Source organism: Leopardus geoffroyi, chromosome X, assembly GCF_018350155.1.
Source record: "Leopardus geoffroyi isolate Oge1 chromosome X, O.geoffroyi_Oge1_pat1.0, whole genome shotgun sequence".
NCBI lineage: Eukaryota > Metazoa > Chordata > Mammalia > Carnivora > Felidae > Leopardus > Leopardus geoffroyi.
Window position 1 is genome coordinate 117,266,417 of NC_059343.1, and position 14,129 is coordinate 117,280,545.

The following is a 14,129-nucleotide window of genomic DNA, read 5'->3' on the forward strand; positions in this document are numbered from 1 at the left end:
TTTTCTCACTTAGTATAATGTCCTTTAGGTGTATTCATGTTGTCACCAGTGGCAGGATTTCCTTCTTCTTATGGCTGAATAATATTCCATTGTATATACCCACCACATTTTCTTTCTCCATTCATCCACTGATGGACACTTAGGTTGTTTCCATGTTTCGGCTATTGTAAACTATGCTGCAATGAACATGGGGGCGCAGATATCTTTTTGAGTTTGTGTTTTTGTTTCCTTCAAATAGATACCCAGAAGTAAAATTACTGGATCATATGATAGTTCTATTTTTAATTATTTTGAGGAATCTACATACTGTTTTCCATAGGGGCTGCGCCAATTTACATTCCCACCCAACAGCACACAATGGTTTCCTTTTCTCCATATTCTTGCCTATTTGAGTTTTTAAAAATATAGAGGTTCACAGCTATAAATTTCTTCCCAAGCATTGCTTTAGCTGCATCCTATCACTTTTCTTTATTGATTTTTTAAATTTTATTTTGGAGAGAGAGTGCATGAGTGGGGGAGAGGGGCAGAGAGGAAGAGAGAGAATCTCAAGCAGGCTCCACGCTCAGCATGGAGCCTGATGCACGGCTCTGTCCCATTACCCTAGGATCACGAACTGAGCCAAAATCAAGAATCCGTCGCTCAACTGACTGAACCACCCAGGTGCCCCTCATTTTACTTTTAGTTAGTTGTTATTTTTATTTCCATTCACCTCAAAGTGCTTCCTAAGTTTACCTATGATTTATTATTTGACCTATTGGTTATTTGGGAGTATGTTGTTTAATTTACACATATACTCCAAATTTTGTTCTATTACTGGTTTCTGATTTCATCCTTTTGTGGTCAGAGAACATACTCTATGTAAATTCATTGAGACTTACTTTCTAGCCTAAAAATATGGTTTGGCCTAGAGAATGTTCAATGTATACCTGAGAAAAATGTGTATTCTACTATTGTTGGATAGAGTGTTCAGTAGATTTTGTCAGGTTTCATTGGTTTATAGTGTTGCCTAAATCTTCTGTTTCTTTTTTGGTCTTCTGCCTAGTTTTTCGTCCATTATTGAGTGGGCATTGAGGTCTCCAGTTATACAGTTGAGTCATCTATAGCTATTTTCAGTTCTGTCAGATTTTGCTTCATGTCTTTTGGGACCCTGTTTTTAGGTTCAATTATTTTTGTAATTTTTATATATACTTGATGGACTAACATATTCACCATCACAAAAATGGCCTTATATTTCTCTATTAATAGTTTTTGTCTGAAGTCTATTTTGTGGATAGCCACTCCGTTGTTCTTTGGTTACTGTTTACATGGAATATCTTTTTCATCCTTTTACTTTCAACTTATTTGTGTATTTGCATTTGAAGTGCATCTATTAAATAATAGCATAGAGTTGGATTATTTTTAATCCGTTCTGCTAGTATCTTCCTTTTAATTGGAGTGTTTAATCTATTTATACTTACGTAATCACTGATAAGGTAGGATTTGTGTCTGCCATTTTGCTAATTGTTTTTTATTTGTATTATGTTATTTTTGTTTTTCTATTAATCTACTACTGCCTTATTTTGTGTTAAGTATACATTTTGTAGTGTACCATTTTAATTCCTATTTCATTTCATTTTATTTATTTATTTATTATTTTTTTCAAGTTTATTTATTTTTGAGAAAGAGGGGAAGGACAGAGAGAGAGAGAGAGAGAGAGTGAGAGAGAGAGAGAATCCCATGCAGACTCTGCACTGTCAGTATGGAGCCTGACTTGGGGCATGAACTCACAAACCGTGAGATCATCACCTGAGCAGAAACCAAGAGTCGGACTCTTAATGGACTGAGCCATGCAGGCGCCCTTCATTTATTTTATGATATATTTTTTAAGTTAATTTTTTAGTGGTTACCTTGGGATTGCAATTATCATCTTAATTAATAGCAATCTAGTTTGGATAGATACCAATTTATTTTTAATAGTATACAGAATCTTTGCTTCTAGTTAGCTCTGTTTTCTCGTTCCTCTTTTGGCTCTTATGGTCATACAAATTACATCTTTGTACAATGCATGCCTATCAAAGTGGATTCATAATTGTTCCTTTAAGCAATTGTCTTCTAAATCACGAAAAGATAAGAAGGGTCACAAACAAAATGTATTTATGCTGTTTTTCATTTTTATCTCTGTAGTAATCATTACTGATGCTTTTTATTTCTTTAAGTGGATTTGAGTTACTGTCTAGCCTCCTTTCATTTCAAGCCAGAGAACTTCCTTTGGAATTTATTGTAGAGCATATCTGCTGGTGATGACTTCTCTCAGTTTTTGTTTGTACGAGGATGTCTTAATTTCTCCTTCATTTTGAAGGATAGCTTTGCTGGATATAAATTTTGGGTTCACTGCTTTCATCTTCCAGCACTTTATATATGCCATCCTCCTGCCTTCTGATCTCCATGGTTTCTGATGAGAAAACAGTTTATTTATTAAAGATTGCTCATGGGAGATGAGTTGCTTCTAACTGCTTTTATGATTCTTTTTGATGTTGTTTTGGTCAGTTTGATTATGGCATGGCTAGGTGCGGATCTCTGAGTTTATAGTATTGGGAGTTCACTTAGCTCCTTGGATGTTTAGATTAATGTTTTCCCTAAATTTGGAAGTGTTGGCAATTATTTCCTCAATTTTTTTGTATCCATTTCTCATTCTCTTTGCCTGAGGCTCTCTTTATGCTTATTTTGGTAAGACTAATGTTACTCTCTGTGTACTGCTCATTTTTCTCCTTTCTTTCTGTTCTTCAGATTAGATCATCTCAATTAACCTATCTCACATTCACTCATTCTTTGTTTTGCCTTCTTAAATCTGCCATTGAGACTTCTAGTGAATTTTTCATTTCAGTTATTATATTTTTCAACTCCAGAATTACTATTTCATACTTTTTTATAATTTCTATCTTCTTTTTGATATACTCTCTTTTGTGAGACATGCTTTCCATAATTTCCTTTATGTCTTTGTAAATGATTTTCTTTTGTTCTTTGAACATATTTAGAATAGCTAATTAAAACTCTTTTTCTAATAGTCCAATGTCTGCTCCTCAGGGACAGTTTTTCTTGATTGCTTTTTAATTTTTGTTTGTATTTTTTTTTTCTTGTTTCTTGGCCTGTCTTACAATGTTTTTGTCCAAAACTAGGTATTTAAAATAATATAACGTAGGAACTTTGGAAATGAAATTCTGTACCTCAGGGATCGTTGTTGCTGTTTATTGTTGTTCTCGTTCGTTTGTTTGTTTAGTGACTGTTCTGAACTAATTCTGTATCAGTTCAGAATTAGAACTAATTCTGTAATCTCTATTCTGAGTCGTGTGCCACCATTAAAGTTTCCACTCAGATTAGTTGTCAACTAATGATTGGACAGACGTTTTCTTAAATGGTTGGAACCAACAGGTCTTCCGGTCTTTGCCAAGGGGCTCTGTGTGCGTGTTGGGGCTGGCAGTGCAGTCTGCACATGTACGTACTTGGCCCTCTAGACTTGAAGTCTTTATAGACACCTCATTCCTTAGCTCTTCATTTTAAGCTTTGTGGTTAGTCTATCATTCACTTTCACCATTGTCCACTTCCTCAGACAGTCTTGAATTTAAACAATTGCCTTTAATGGTTTTCTTCAAACTTCAGGGAAAGGGCTCTTCTGAGTAGGTGATCTCTGAAGGTCAAATACAGACAGCCTTGCAAGTGAGATCTTCCAGGGAGACATCAGACACATCAAATAATGACATTCATCTGGGAATGTAGCTTTGAAAAAGCTCTGACACTGTTCTGTCCCTCCAGTGGCTGCCGGACTGCTGGTTTCACTGTGAATGCAGGCCGTTAGTTTTCATGGCTCCTGTGGAGCTAGAGAACTGGGTATTAGACTAGGGCAAGTTGCAACACTACAAAGCTCACTGTTCTTACCTGCATTCAACCATTTTTCTTGATTAAATAATGCTTGTATTGTTACTAGTCTTTTTGCTAATGTCCAGAGTTTTGAGACAGATGATTCTTAGAATTTTTGCTAGTTTTCTCATGGCTTTTATTAAGGAGAAAATTTCTAGAAGTACTTACTCCACTATTTTCACTGTCATCACTACTTATCTGGATCTTGTGTCACTATTAGGGGTTTTCCATTATCCTGATAAAAAGGGTGGCCCTCCAGGCAAAAGAAGTTTAGAAGAAATGCACAGAAAAAGGACATAGAGCAGCATCCTTAGGGAACCATTAATCATTCTTTATGATCTGAATGCTGAATGGAATTGGCTGCAAAGCCAAGCATAGGGTGTGATTATGAAGGGCTTTGTAGATGTTGCTAAGAAGATTTATAGTGGTGTGTTAGAATTCGTGACCCAGTTAATTATTGAAAAGTATTTATTTGAGATAATTTAATAACTAAAATTAAATTATGTAAGATATGCAATTAAAGAGAATATATTAAAAGCCAAGATAGTATCTACTCAAGACTAATCATTTCCTAATTATTTTACTCTATTTAACTATTATCTATGCTGTTGAGGATGTTTACTTCTATTACATCTGCACGGTGGACATATTATATCATGGTGTGCTACTGTGCATTTCTTTTCAACTCTATGTTTAGTGAAGTCATGTTGGCAGTTGGAGTCAATCCTGATGGTAGTATTTACACAATAGTTACAAATGCTACAAATCAGGGCTTTTTTGAGAGCCAGTTGATAAACATCTACCAGCCACGTCACTGAATTTATACCTTGTTTTTCCAGAATCTCTAGACATTGAAAAATTAGAGAAAATAAGTAAAATAATTTAATTGTACTTTAGAAGGATCATTCTAGCAAAAGTATGGATAATAGGTTGGGGGAGGACTAGATGGAAAAAGAGGGAAATCTGTTAGTATGTCAGTTAACTAGATCTTAACAAACAGATATTAACTGGGTAATAAGCTAGTAGAGAGAGGTTATCTATTCATGCCCAGAATGATCCAGTTTAAATAAAGCATCCAAGTAATACATGCATTAAGAAATGAGCAATACTCTAAAAGACTATAGAAGAGTTTGTAATGAAGCACAATAGTCCCATGCCCACACTACTCCTCGCCCAGTTCTGTGCCCCAGAAGAAACCATTTTGTTGACTTCCCAGTTTTAGTTCTTCTGGTTGTTAATTTCTTATCTCTACATAATGTAGTTGCAACACTATTCATCAACTTTAGATGTTATCCGTTGATCCCCTGTAATGGTTGATGTGTTTTTAGATCTTTTGCAACCTCCCACTTCTGTCCCTCCATCTTCCTCTCAATATTGTTATGTCATCTGTGCTAGATATTTCTAGTGCTTCACCACTATCTGTGTTTCCTCTGCTTTTAGGCACACAGAAAACTACATGGAAGATCATGCTTTCAAGCCACCTTGCAGTTAGTTAGGGCCATGTGATTAGTGCTGGCTAATGGGGTATGAAGAAAAGTAATATGTGTTGCTTCCAGCCCCAAAGCATTGAAGAAGAGGCATGGAATTTTCATGTGACCTCCCCTTGTACTGTGGCCAACTCTGAAAACTTGTGTTGATATGGAGCCATCATAAGATGGTAGACACTCAGGCAGCTTAGTTCTTCTGAGTAGCCACTCATGGAGCAGGGTCTGTACTGGCCTATGCCAGACACGTAGTGAGCAAGAAAAAGGGCTCTTGCTCTGTTAGGCCACTTTGTTTCTTTAAAAATTTTTTAAATGTTTTACTTTTGAGATGAGAGAGAGAGAGAGAGAGCATGCACGTGCACGCCTGAGTGGGGGAGGGGCAGAGACGGGGAGACACGGAATCCGAAGCAGGCTCCAGGCTCTGAGCTGTCTGCACAGAGCCCCATGCGGGGCTCGAACCCACGAACCATGAGATCATGACCTGAGCCAAAGTTGTTCGCTTAACCAACTGAGCCACCCAGGCGCCCCTAGGTCACTTTGTGAGACTGAATTTTCACTATACCATAGTCTAGTGCAGGCGTTATAAAGAAAAAAATTATGTAACGTGTCAGATAGCAAATATTTTAGGCTAAGACTCTGTTTTAGGACTCTTGCAACTACTCAGTTCTGCTGTTGCAGTGTGAAAGGCACCACAGCCAAGACATAAACAAATGGGGTGCCTATGTTCCAATAAAACTTTATTTACCAAAATAGGCAGCTGGTCAGATGTTGACTCTAACTTAGCCTATTCTGACTAATATATAATCATTCTAGTTTCTCCACTGGGAAACTCTTCTACTTCAAACTGAGTATTTAAATCTCCATTTCTTGTTTTACCAACCAGAAACAGTTTCTCCTAACTCCCTATTTTGTAGAATGAAATATTGGTAATTCCCTCCTTCTTCTTTCCCTGTATCCCTCCTATACCCTTTCTTACCTCTTTCTAGCACCCAGGCTTTAGAAGCACTATGTTTATTTTATATTGTCAAGGCCGATCACTATGTTTACAACTGATTGTGTTAAGTATTCTTTAATTTACATCTAGTTGATTGTATAGGTAGAAAGCCATAAATACTGGTATTATTTCGATTATATAAATACCATTTATTGTGAGACAATAGTATGCCTAATTAAATTTCTTCCTTCATGGGCACAATGTCAGAACATTAGTGCCACTCTAAGGAGCATATTTCTAGTAATGGGTTCAAATAGATTCACCTTTTCTTACTTCCCCAATTGCTTTTACCATAACTTCAAGTTTTTTTCCAAGTCCAAAATTATTTACCCAGGTGTTTAGAAGATGTAAAGTGTATGATAAGTTATTAGTGCTGTTCATCAAATATTTCAGTTCTCCTCCCTTCAAGACTATATAAATTAGTTTAGAAACAGTTACATTCCAGTAACAAACAACCCTTGACATCCGTGGATTATAATAACAAAAGTTTATTTCTTGTTCATGCTACGAGTTGACTGCATGTTGGCTACAGCTCTAGTTAGTATCATCTTAGTTCCAGGATGTGGGCTGAATGAGGAAGCAGGGCATTGCCAGTTTGTAGCAGTGGAAACAGAACCTGCGTGAAGAATAATGCTGTGGTTTTACAACTTTGGCCAAGTTATTTCCACTTACTTTTTATTAGCCAAAGCAATCATATGGCCAAGACTGACAGTTAGGGTTGGGAAAGGCAACAAGGGGCATGACTTATTCAGATCTATGAATTGTAGCAGAAATGACATGCATCATTTCTGGGCCAGAATACTTATTGCTGATGTGAAATGCACCATGACTCTGTTTTCCTTCTGTCACACTTCCTGGTGATGTAATCTAGGTAGTCCCTGCCCTGTGGATAGGGCTTTTTAGCCCACCCTTGATACGTAGTATGTGTAATGATTAAATCTTTGTCATATAAAGCCACTAAGATTTTGGATTTGTTTGTTTTTCTAGCAAATACTAGTATATCCTGGTGGATAGTCATGATTTGCTTAGACCATATGAAGATCCATCCTTGAAATTTGGAGTGAAGGGATAGGTACCATAATTTACCAGGAATAAATAGATATTGTTGGTGCTTGAGGTGGAGTACTGTAGCCTGAGCTCTCAACCCATGCCCATACTAAGTCCTCGGTGGGTGGAGAATAACTGAATGTAAGAAACCAACGGTAGATGTGAGAACCAGAGAGGAGAATATGTCCATATTTGTGAGAGGAGAAAAGAGGAAAAATTGCCTCTTGGCCACAGTAGTAAGAGATTGAAAGAAATGTCCAAGTGATCTATCTGGGAAGATGGGCCTAAGACTGCCTTACATAGTTACCATGTGCTGGGTTTTGTATCAGAAGTAAAAGTGCTACCTGAGAGTAGCACTCAGGCAATAAAGGCCCCCTAACAGGCCTACCTTGGTTCTAGAAGAATTAGAATAGTGAGAGGAAGCAGTTAAATGTTTCCCATGCCCCTAACAGGGACAAGGAAATGTCTCACAGAGAGTTGTAATTAGAGAAGCTCTGTGGTTGGGATTGAGGGATGACAAAGAAGTATTTTGCATGGATCAGCCACAAAGATCCAAATGGATGATGCCCATCTCAGGAAATGTCAGATGGGCACAAACCTAGGGAATATGACAGAAATCCTGAATTAACTTTTTGCCACATGCAAATTAGGCACAATTAGGGAACAATGGCATCGTATTTCTTGCTCAGCTGAGCATTTGGACCAGGGATATTCATATACCAACCGTGCCGTTAAAATGTCACTCTGTCACAAACTCACCTGCATTTCAGTATGCTTTTTTTTTTTTTGAGTGCAAGAGGAAGGTGTTAGAGTTATAACTAAGGCTCTGAGAAATGAGCATATCTTGAGTTCTCTCTTCTCTATTCTACAAAGGGCCCTTGTGTAGTATATTGTCTGTGAGAACATCAGTTTCCTCATGGGCGGTAGAAACTGAGAATCACTGATCAAGGCCATTGTTCCATTTGAGAACCAGTGTATATAAATACCTGGGTATTGACTAAAATATAGACTGTGCAGGCTGGCCCCCATAACCCATGGTACAATAATGCTGACTTCAGCTTTAGGCAACTTCTATTCGTGGATCATCCTTTGGAGGTTATCATGCTTTTGGACTCTTGTTGTAACAGGGGACGTGAAATTTCAGACATCAGTTCTGGTCCTATGTTAACTTATGCTTCACGCTAAATCTAAAAGAGCACAGAAATGAAAAAAGAAAAAGAAGGGGGGAAAAAGAACAAAAGAAAACTATTCCTAAACCTGAGTTTGTAGAAGGTTTCAGAAATCTGAGTATTGACAGCTATTTAAAAATAAAGTTATTAGAAAGTCAAGTAGCTAAAAAAATGTTTCTGAAAAACATCTGGGCAACTGGACAATACTTCTGGAAAATACTCAGTAAAGTAGTAGTAATAATTGTTTCTTATATCCTTAATCACCTATATTTTAAGCCAGATATTTCAAGCCTTAATCACATATATTTTAAGCCAGATCATGCCTTTCTTTGATGAAATCTCCAATGGGTTTTCATCTTGATTAGAGTGAAACCCAAAGTCATGCCTTTCCTTTGATGATATCTCCAATGGGTTTTCATCTTGATTAGAGTGAAATCCAAAGTCCTAATAAGGCTGTACATGATTTGGTCACCTATTACCTCTCTGACTTCAATGCTTATTATTCTGCTGAATCGCTCTTCTCCGGTCACAGTGACCAATCTGTAATTCCTGTGACCCACCTGCATAAGTCCATCTCAAGGCCTTTGTATTCTTCTAAAAGGTTCTTCTTTTTCATCATTTCATTTCATGATCTTCATCATCATTTTCTCTAGTTCCGTACTTAGAAGCCCCTCTACTAGAAAGACCATTCCCAATTTAATGGTGAAAGCATTAAGTGGTACTTGTATTTCTGTGAAAAAAAAAAAATGTGATCCTTTTTATCAGTTTCATCTTAGCATGGTTCCTGGAACATGTAAGCTTTCAAGAAATATTTAGTGAATGAATACTAATCTAAACTTAGTATTGCAGCATTCAATATTAGAAAGCACTGACATGTAGAAGAAAGAGTGCTGAACTTCTGGGGAGTAACATTTGGAAACTGATTAATTCCTTTGTTTATAAAATGATGATACTATCCATGCTACTTATTCCCACAGTAGTGGTAAGGGTTATCAAATTGCCAAATGCAATGCAACTAAACTTATATTGATGTTATGCTCCTTAGTATCACTCCTCACTGGAGGCAATATGGCACAAAGGTAAGGACGTGGGCCTGGTTCACACCTGGATTCAGATACTTCCTAATCGGGTGATCTAGGGCAAGTTTCTTAGCCTCTATGCATGTTAATTTCTTCCTCTAAAAAACAGGAATAATACTAGTATTTACTCCCCTGGGTTGTTGTGGGAAACAAGTGAGTTAATATACATAAAAATAAAAATCTTAGTATAGGGCCTGGTACATACAGTGTGTTTAGTATTGCTAACTACTACTAGTGAACATATTAGGATGTGGAGATTCATGGCATTGAACATCTAGGACCAAGATCTTCACAAAAGAGAAAGCACTGGACCTTATTGAAGCTAATACATTTGTAGCATAGAATATTAAAACTAGAAGAGATCTTAGGATCATGGAACCCAATTAGAAGAAAAAACTGGAATCCAAAGAGGGAAAAATAACTTGGCATCACCCACATACTTTGTAGCAAATTTAAAGCAAGAATCCAGGTCCCAACACTCACACATACGCAACTGTTCCTTCATGAAGCTGTTGGCATAGCTTTTGCAATCAGTGGTGATGTCAAGACATCTGGGGTACAAGGTTTAGGACACCAGAATATTCGTTAGAGTCCCGTACAAATGCTTCCCCAAAGAGACACATGCAGGTAAGAAACGGTGAAATTGCTATGCAAATTCAGCCTAGGACAAGTCCTTCAGCTTTTTCCCTGCTTCACTCCACCAATTGCTGACAGCAAACTCCACCAATATAAAAATTCTAGAACTGTAACTATCTCTTTCAATGTCACTAATGTGCATGGAGCAGAGCTTTCAATCGAATTTCATGAGTTAATCATTTATAGAATTTTTACATTTTATGGGTCACCTAGGATTTTGAAAAATTGACTAGACATGTTAGTGATGCCTTCTTATGGTAGGGAAGCGATGTCATAATCGTAGGGTGATGGACATGCCATTTCCACGTCCCAAGTGATAGGAGTGAGATCGCCGCTGGGGTAAGCAGATATTGCAAGTCAGACGTTAGGTCCTTGGAGAAAGGACATTAGGGTTTCACTGTCAGTTAATTCCAGAACGCCAGTATATGAAACACACATACACGATGATGTTCAGAGTGGAAGCACTAACCGCCATCACTATCACTGTTTGTGGTAATGGAATGACCAGTTCCTGCTGTTACTATGCAGAGATGAACTGTAAATTACTCAGCGAAGTGGTCTTCCAAAACATATCAACCCTGCCGACGTGCCATCTTATACTGTGGGAGTCACTTGTCTTTGGTAAAACCTTGCTGGGTAGGTGACACACATCGCCTTCTCAGTTCCACTATGAAGTCATATTATTTAATTATACATACAGTTAACATTTTTATCCTTAGTGGCATTAATTTTTCCTTGTACTTAAAGGAATAAAGCTTATCTATTCCCATGTTTGCCCTGGGAGCACATGGGTGAGAAGTCACCCAAAATGGGAGCAGCAGGAAAGACTTTTCAGAGACAGTAAAAGATTATTGCTTAAACTGGTCCTTTTGGGACTAGGAGGAATTAACTTCAGGAGAAAAGATATTCCCAGCACATGCATGGAGGCAGAGAGAAATAAGAGAGAAAAAGATCTATTTTGAAACCTTTAAGGGCTCACTTTTTATATGGATTTGCATGTTGAAGTGGCAAGAGCTGAGCTAGGGCCAGGTCCTTGAATGCTTTGAAAATTATGCTAAAGAAACTTGAATGTCCTCCTAAAAGTTTTTGAATTTACCCAGAAGGTTATGAGAAATCCTTGAAAGGTTTTGAATAGGAAAGTATCACAAACAGTCTTTTTTGAGGGGTAGGCCAAGGGCCAGATGTGGAAAGAGATGAAGGTGGCTCTAAGTTTTATGCGTTTAAAATAAGTCCTTTCAAGATTAAAAAAAAAATCATTCCAAAATCAAGTGAATGAAAGTTTGAAATCTTCTGTCCCCAAATAAGAACTCTAGGGATGGCAGAATCCACATTTATTAAAAAAAAAAAAAAAAAAACAAAAAACAAAAAACGGACATTCTTATTTCTTCTTTTACTCGTTTTTGACACTTTTGTTTTAATATGAAGAGACCAAAATGTTCCCCTAAATTATTTTTTTCTTGTGATTACTGTACGCCAAATAATTTTATGTCCTGCATTGTAGTTTCAGTTGCTTTGGCTCTTTTTTGGCTTAGCCCCAGACTATAATCATTCAGCACCTTTTACTTACCATCCTGAACGAGCCCTCACGTTTCCTATCATTTAAGAATAAGAAAGGAAAAAAAGAATAAGAACAAGGTATGGTATGCGTGGTTAAAAACAAAACATTTTCGGGGCGCCTGGGTGGCGCAGTCGGTTAAGCGTCCGACTTCAGCCAGGTCACGATCTCGCGGTCCGTGAGTTCGAGCCCCGCGTCAGGCTCTGGGCTGATGGCTCAGAGCCTGGAGCCTGTTTCCGATTCTGTGTCTCCCTCTCTCTCTGCCCCTCCCCCATTCATGCTCTGTCTCTCTCTGTCCCAAAAATAAATAAACGTTGAAAAAAAAAAATTAAAAAAAAAAAAACAAAACATTTTCCTTGTTGTTGTTGTTGTTTCAGCCAAGAGGAGCCGGAGAGAGATCACAATTTTTAAATAACAGCAGTTAAGGTGCTTTGTTGTTGCTAAGACTGACCCAGTGCTTTTAAGTGTAAAAACAATCTCTGAGGGCGTTTTGTATCAAAATAGATCAGTGAACCAATTTCTTGACATAACCCATAATCTCACCTAACTCTTTGTATCATTTGAATAGATCCTTGCAACATTCTCCCATCCGCAGACATTTGAACACAGGAAAAAAAAAAAAGCCTTGGCTTCTTGGAGACATTTCATTATTGAAATTAAAGGTGACTTGATAATGAGATCAAGATGTAGAGCATATTAATTTGGTTTCATCACAACGTTGTAATACAGCTCTAATGTTTCTGTACTTTTTCATAAAGAGAAATTGTCACCAAGTGCAATAGTGATGTTACTATTCTTTTAGAATTGTAGGGGAAGTTAACTAAAATATGAAATCTGAGTCTTCGACTTTAGGTTAAAAATGCAACTATAGGGCGCCTGGGTGGCTCAGTGGGTTAAGTGTCTGACTCTTGATTTTGGCTCTGGTCATGATCTCACAGGCAGTGAGATTGAGCTCTGTGTCAGGCTCTGTGCTGACAGTGGGGAGCCTGCTTGGGATTCTCTCCCTCTCTCTATGTACTCTCTCTCTCTCAAACTAAATAAATAAACTATCATAAATAAATAAATAAATAAATAAATAAATAAATAAATAAGGGAGTTTCCTGTAATCTCCCACTATAATATATTATTTATACCTTTGAGTGCAATCCTCTGTGGGACCGGACCTGGAGACTAGCAACTGGCCCTAATATAGGTTATACATTTATGCCCCAAGGTGAGGTGGAATCACAGTGACTTCAGGAGAGATATTTTGTACACTTTATGCTGTATACCCCTTTGGTTGCCCAGAACATTTCTCCACTCCAGTAACACTGTTCTCCTTGTAGGAGTTTGAAGGGAATATAATGGTACCGGGAAAATATCTTCCATCAGATGAAGGGTAAGAAAAATAAATGTCAGCCATAAGAGCACTTACTCCTCTGTGTTGCTCATCTGCCACTTTTTATTAGATTTTTGTTAATGTTTATTTTTGAGATAGAGACAGAGTGTGAACGGGGGAGGGGCAGAGGGAGAGGGAGACACAGAATCCCAAGCAGGCTCCAGGCTCCGAGCTGGCAGCACAGAGTCTGACGAGGGGCTCGAACTCCCGAGCAGTGAGATCATGACCTGAGCCGAAGTCGGACGCTTAACCCAGTGAGCCACCCAGGCACCCCTCATCTGCCACTTTTTATTTGCAGCACTTCATAAGTTGTATAATGTATCACTTGATGGATTATAGAGATTTAAAGGCACCTCATCGAACTTTATATTTATGCATAGGAGATCCTCTATTTTTATTATTATTTAACGTTTATTTATTTTTCAGAGAGACAGAGAGACAGAGCATGAGCAGGGGTGGGGCAGAGACAGAAGGAGACACAGAATCCAAAGCAGGCTCCAGGCTCTGAGCTGTCAGCACAGAGTCCGACGAGGGGCTCAAACCCACAAACCTGAGATCATGACCTGAGCCGAAATTGGACACTTAACCGACTGAGCCACCCAGGCGCCCCCATAGGAAACACTTTAAATGACAATTCTGTTATTTTTCCATAGACAGAAATAATTTTTGTGACAGAACTATCCATCTTCTAAGAGATTAAAATCCTATGAACTTTCCAGAAAATATACTCAGTTATTCAAAATGCACTACAACATTTGACTCTGAAAATACAGATGCCAAGGACAAAGTGGGTTGAGGTGAGAGCTGGAGTAGAAACACCCGTCATGCTTCTCTAGGCATCCTGATGAGATTGTTATTTAGTATAGGCCCTTCCACACTAGGGACTGCATGCC